General features: G+C 38.3%; 1 pseudogene; it reads right to left on the reverse strand.

Annotated features, from left to right (window-relative positions):
- Positions 1-6,489, reverse strand: part of LOC138020169 (poly(ADP-ribose) glycohydrolase-like) — a 13,295-nt pseudogene extending 6,806 nt beyond the window's left edge.

Genomic DNA, 6,489 nt, shown 5'->3' on the forward strand with positions numbered 1-6,489 from the left:
TTGCATGATAGTGTAGACATTTTATTAATCTTTGAACAACGTTAGCGACTCGAGACCAGAATTTTTAACAGCCTTCTTTATCAAAATTGCTTGAATTTGGGCGAGTACGATTTGAAGGGATTTCTTTTTGTCCAACAGAAAATCCAATATCATGTACAAGGGAAGATGAAAAAAAGAAAATCAGACGGTAGGGCTACCAAAAGTAAAGTAAAAGTAAAGTGGTGCATTTATATAGCGCCCTTATCACTAACGTCTCAAAGGCGCTTTACAATTATCAATTTACCCCCAGCGGACTGGAAGCATATACAGGCAGTCCAGTCTAAGCAGTCCGTGCATGCTGGTACTCATTTTACCGACCTCGGGAAGGATGGAAAGCTGAGAGACCTTTAGCGGGAAAGAAGGTCTCCAAATATTCCACTCTCGGCAGAACTGGGAATGGAACCCGGGACATTAGGGTTGGAAGGCAGAGATCTTACCACTGCGCCAACCCCTCCGCTCTAAAGAATAAAGTAAGGGAAGCGAAATAAGAGAAAGCGGTGCCTCACCTCCCCTATAACGCCTCCTCCAATGTATTTGTTTGCAAAATCGACCTAAATTAAGACAAGTGCCCACTCTGATTAAATACGTGACTTTGTGAATGCCATCACACGACAAAAATCAATGCACTGCAATAACAAAGTCTATCACCTGAAGAATCCAATGCCATTGTCTTCTATTGTTCCTTTTGTGGAAACATGAATTTTACCAAAAGATGCAGAGCACCTGACGTGAAAAATGAACACAGTAAATTTTTGAAACTGGCCCAACAGCTCATTCGTTAGACATGGGCATTGAGTCAACCTGCAGAGGCTACAGTCAGTAGTAACTGTGTAAGACTCACTATCTTTTCTTACTGCCATCTTCCAAATTAAGTTAAGTTATATGTTCAATGCTCGGAGATATTAGCTACTAGCTACTCTGAAATCCGAGGGTAAACAAAGTGATTATTATTAACTTATTTCCTATGCAAGTCACCTTTCCCAAGCTGGCATGTCACCGGATTTCACAATCTGTCTTTGAAAAGTCAATGTTCCGGTTGGCACTGAAAAAGCAAAGAACCAACCACAAGGATTACAAAGAATATTAAGGATAAACAACCTGTTAGAGGCAATCAACATGGCAGTCTGACTCAAGGGTTTCAATAACTTCTGAAATAGCCGTCCATGATAGCCCATTGAAGGCCGCAGTTTGACAAGTTTATTATAGCATTTTTAGTGAAAATCAAGGCAAACTATAGCCAGCGGTGTGAGGCAAAGCAGGCGGCAGTATACCGCCGGTAACCGGCTTCTATTGAAACCCCTGCAGTCGAGTCTAGAAGTAGTAATCATCGTTATAACCTGTCTTCACTCCTCGATTTACCACTCACATTTTGTAGACTTTAAGTTACACTTGATGCATCAGATGTATTTTACACAGAAACTCACTTTGTTGAGTTACTCTCCTAAAGTAATGAAATATAGCTTGCAGCTTCTCTGTTTTCACAGAATTTGTTCCTCCTTTTCTCCCTGAAACAACCTTCAACAAGAAAATAAAATTAACATAGGACATGCAAAGGAAAGATTTACTGGTCTACAGACGTAAGATTAATTTTCCCGCTTTATTGGATCCGAAATAACTACATAACAGGTCAAAAACCAACATTCAAGTTGACTTGCTCAGTTTGCAGTGTCCCCAATTAGTGCTCCGGTGCTTAGAACGACTAGATACCTCAATAAAGTTCCTTTCCTTTCCTTTCCTTTTTCGGTATGCCACACGGTGATTCGCCTACACTTGAGTTGTTTCACCCACACTATTTTGGTGCAGATTAGCGCGCTTAACTACGCAAACCATCGCCAAACTTTGGGAAATTAAAAAGCATATGAATCGATCGTGAATTTGCTTGGGGTATTAAACGCATAAAAAGGTTGTGCTGAACAGAGCGAGGTGGGTCTTACGAGTTTTGTGGAAGAAATTCTCAAAAGTTAAGTCATATCAACCTTGAGCTTGCTTACCGTAGCGGTTAAGTTTTACTGCTTGTTAGAACATGTGTTGGCAAATCACTTACGTTTGGGGGTGAAATGACTTAAGTTTTGGAGAATCGCCACATGAGTGTAACAACTTGTAGGCAAAACAAATTGTAGGCAAAACAACTTTTTGCAATTCAAGAGTCCAATAGGCTTGGTAATGGTAAAGACCACAACTTAGGGGATTGAATCACGCTGAAACAAAAACAATTTGGCACAGAGTAGTGAATTAGCAAGTGTGAATGCATTGAAAAGAACTTTATTACCTCCTCCAGAACGGTAAAACAGGTTGCTTTTGGTCAGGAGGTTAATATTGTAGAGAAAAAGTATTTGAGTTTAGGTTGCCATTTTAAATAATTAATGATTATTAACCATGTGTGTGCATGGGTGTGAAAACTGGACAATCCATATTTCTAATACAGGGCCATGGGCCACTGCGTTACATTTCCAGGTTGCCCTCTTGCCCACCAGGTGCATGTATTTCTCGACAATTAAGGTCAAAGTGCAGAAGGTTCCAAGACCTCCCACTTTCAGAAATTGGTCTTTTAAGTGACATGAGGGCCAAAGTTAGGTCACCTGTTAAAAATTGATGTCCGGAAATGTTGAGTACTCTGAATGCTTGCAGGAGTTTCTTCGTGGAAAAGTACAAAACGAAGGCATTGGCCAATAACAACAAAGCACACACTACAAAGCACAAAAAATTAGCAATTATTAAACCTTTGATGTCCAACACCGGCCTAAACCGGCCAGACTTAGTATTTTACTCTGTCTAAACGCCAGGACGATTTTACTCATCAATGGGGAACCCCTGGGAGGTCAATGGTGTTAATCACTCCCTGAACAAACTATGTTGCCATTAATTAAAGATAATGATCTTCTATTCCTCCTTACAACTTGTGCTATAATGGACCAATGTAATGGGCTGTGTTCTCCAAACAGACCCCTTTCACACGGTGGAGTTTCCAACCACTTTAATAGACCCCTCTAAAGTTGTTGTGCTTAGTTATGGCCTTTGAATGAAAGTGAGCCTGGTGTTGACCTTATTGATGATACACGACCTCCCTCCTTTTGTATGTTACATGATGTTGTTGTCACACTAATTAGTCAAGAATTTACATAAGAAAAAGCAGTGAGGTTCTATCTCAAAAACAATGGTCAACTCCAGCCTCACTGTCATTCAGAGGCAAGGTAACTAAGCACACAAACCTGTTTAAACATGGGACTATGACAGTGTTTGACAAGGGAGTTTCTAATATTAATACTTAAAGAAGCTCTGAAGTGTAATTCTTGTTTTCTACCCATACTGTCTACAACTTCAATAATATTATTATGGGCACAATAAAGATAAAACTCAATCTTTTAGTTTACGTTTGATTCTCGTAATTATGAGAAGAGATGAAAGATTTGATATTCACCTGTTCTTGGCTAAGAGGTTAAACTGTGATTCTGTTGCCGTTTTAAAAGTGGAATGGCCTGAAAGCAAAACCATTGAGGGCTTTGTGAACACTCACGTTTGAGTTCAACAAGTTACCACATTTCAGTCAGAAGTAAATTCGCAAATGTACGAAACACAATACAAACCAAGAGTTATTGTTTATTTTTATTAAGATTTGTGCACACTAAAAATGACCTGTGTTGTTACGTGCATTGGAATATTAACTAAAAAAGATAAGACAAGGCTCCTGAGGGTTGAGAGATCCAGTAGAATACAACTGTTTTGTTTCTAAAAAAACTATATTCCTCCACGGTCTACTGTCACAAAAAGGTCTGTGGAACAGAATGGTTAATAACACAGTTCCACAGCTTCACATTTTGGGAAAATGTTTGATGGCAAAACTGTTAACAGCCTTCAATTGAACAGTAATTCCACACCCAATTTTGCATGATACAATTAAATATGAAAGGGAAAATTGATACCTAGAGTGCACCAAAGATGGCAGTCGAAGAGCCAGGGTTACCATGTTAGCAGGCCAAGTTTGGTTTTTAAAGAAATCTCTTTCTTTGCGAAGCAACATCCAAAACCTGTGAATAAACAAACCATTGTAGACTTTTCAAAGGACACTTTTCAATCAACTAATTAAGCAAACATGTGAAGTACACATTAAGTTTAAACTTTGTGGGTTTAAGCAACGGGACTATCATTTTCTATATAAATTTACAATTTTTTTTAACAACAAAAATAACATTAAAATAGTGCAGTTAGTGTCAGGTTCTCACCTCATTAAAATAGCTGTGTAAAAGCTTCAAAATTCCAACGCTTTGAATTAATGAGCATTGTACTTTAAAATGGCAATCCTACAAAAAACAGACAATAACACAAAGGAAAGAACTTTATTATTAATTAAGTGTTCTAGTCTCTCTAGCACCAGGGCACTAGCTGGAGACACTGTAAACTGAAATCAACAAACTTAACGCAATCAAATTAACATGTTTTTTTGATTACCCAGGAGAAAAAACCTCTCGCAAGCAGGGAAGAGAACAAACAAACTCAACCAAAATGTGACGGACAAGTCTGGGACGTTCAAACCCCCAACCACATTGGTCGGAGGCGAGTGCTCTCACCAGTACACCAGCCCTGCACCCCCTAAACACAATGTCTCTTTATTTGGAGTAGTTTGTCACACAGAGGTGGAAAGTGTGTGAAATACCATAGGTCTAAGTCTTACAACGATAGGGAGAAACAGGTGAAGGTTACCAGAACACAATCAAAAAAGGTGCTGACAAGCAAAGATTGAATCCCTTGCATTAAAAGCTTTCATACATTAGAATCATTCAGTCATTTTCCTACTACCAATCATTGAGGGAGTTACATTTTCATCAACACATGACATGCACCATGACAAACTTGCTGGCTTTGCCTTTATTGTTTGAAGCATTTGCCTGAGTTGTCAATCACTGAAAGTCGACTTAAACGGAAAGTACTCCTTGCTAAACAGTACGAGGGTTCTTCAAGTAATCTCTTTTGAGTTTTATGAGATATAAACAACACTAATTCATCAAACCAGCAAAAAACTGGAAGAGTCTAATTATCATCAATTTTCTTTCCAAAGTTTTAAGAACAGGTTATCTCTTAAGTTGTTTTTCAGACTTTGATTTTGCCACTCAGAAAGACTGGATGCCCCCATACCTTTGCCTTGACCAATGGGGGCCACTAAGCACAGCAGGAATCATTCACATTATTGCATATAAAGTGCAGTTACCTGCAGCTCAAGTGAGCTTGCTATTGGCCCAATAATGGTGGCTTCCCGATAAGTTCCCACACGGTTTTGGATTTTCTTTCTCTGAATTTCTGAAATTAGAGCAAAAGATGCTGTTGCAAATAGAACCCCAATCACAGCATTATCAATTGAAAACAGGTCAATTCAAGGCAAAAAAAAAACGACAAAACACAAATAGGAAAATCATTAACTATTTTTTTGGAAAACACTATGAATTATATTTGAAGCAAAATGTCGCGCAGTTTTCAAAACCAAAGTTAATACTTCATGCGCCAATCAAAACAAGGCAGACTCAATCCAGTAAACCAATCAAAACTCGTATAATTACACCTAGGCTGACACCAAAGCACAGGAAATGTGCAATAAGCAAGCTAGGATGGGTTTTGTTTGCACGTCTGATTGGTTTTTTGGAAAAAGTGGCGTGAGAACTTTGGAACCCACTCCACTGACGTGAAGTAATGCAAAACCAACGTAATTGGCTAATTACTTGCAACACTCAATTGAAACGCACTCTAAATTCTTTTTTAGTAATTGAAAAATAATAATTCACTGTCCAGGCATAAAGGTTTTCACTCGAGCAAGGCATCCGCACATGATTTTTGTCCCATTTATCCCTTGAAAAACAAACAAATAATGTTGAGCTTTTAGTAAATGTTAATTGAATGTTTAAAAAAAAGTTGTTGTGTTTTGCTTATGCAATTAAGCAAATTATTGCCTCCAATACTAAGGTTTGTACCTGTACTTTCTTGTGAAGGCACAGGAGGAACTGCAAAGTCATCACTGATAGACGGCTAAAAAGGATAGCATAAAAACAAAGATCTTAATATAGGAAAAACAAAACAACACTCTTTAATGTAGTTAATTAGAATTTAGCAATTGGCACCCCCACAGTTTGAGTCAGTTGACCACTAGATGCAAATCCAATAAAAACTAATAACTAATAACTTGATTTTTTTGATTGATGTTTGAAGACATTTGGATTTTTAGGAAAGAGACAATACTATCCGGAAGAGTAGGGGAACCAGAAAATCAACCAATATGATAGGATGATGCTATCATTCAAGTATCCTCATTCATATGTATGTTTATCAAAACATCCCTTATGCACGGTGCTATTCAATGAGATCTCATTCCAACGTGACATAATCCCTGCTAGCAGAGGTCTCTTTTGTCCTGTATTGGCTGGGCTGAACAGATTTAGTTTGTACAGGAAAAGGGACCTCTGCCAT

This window comes from Montipora capricornis, chromosome 10 (genome assembly GCF_036669925.1).
Source record: "Montipora capricornis isolate CH-2021 chromosome 10, ASM3666992v2, whole genome shotgun sequence".
NCBI classification, from domain to species: domain Eukaryota; kingdom Metazoa; phylum Cnidaria; class Anthozoa; order Scleractinia; family Acroporidae; genus Montipora; species Montipora capricornis.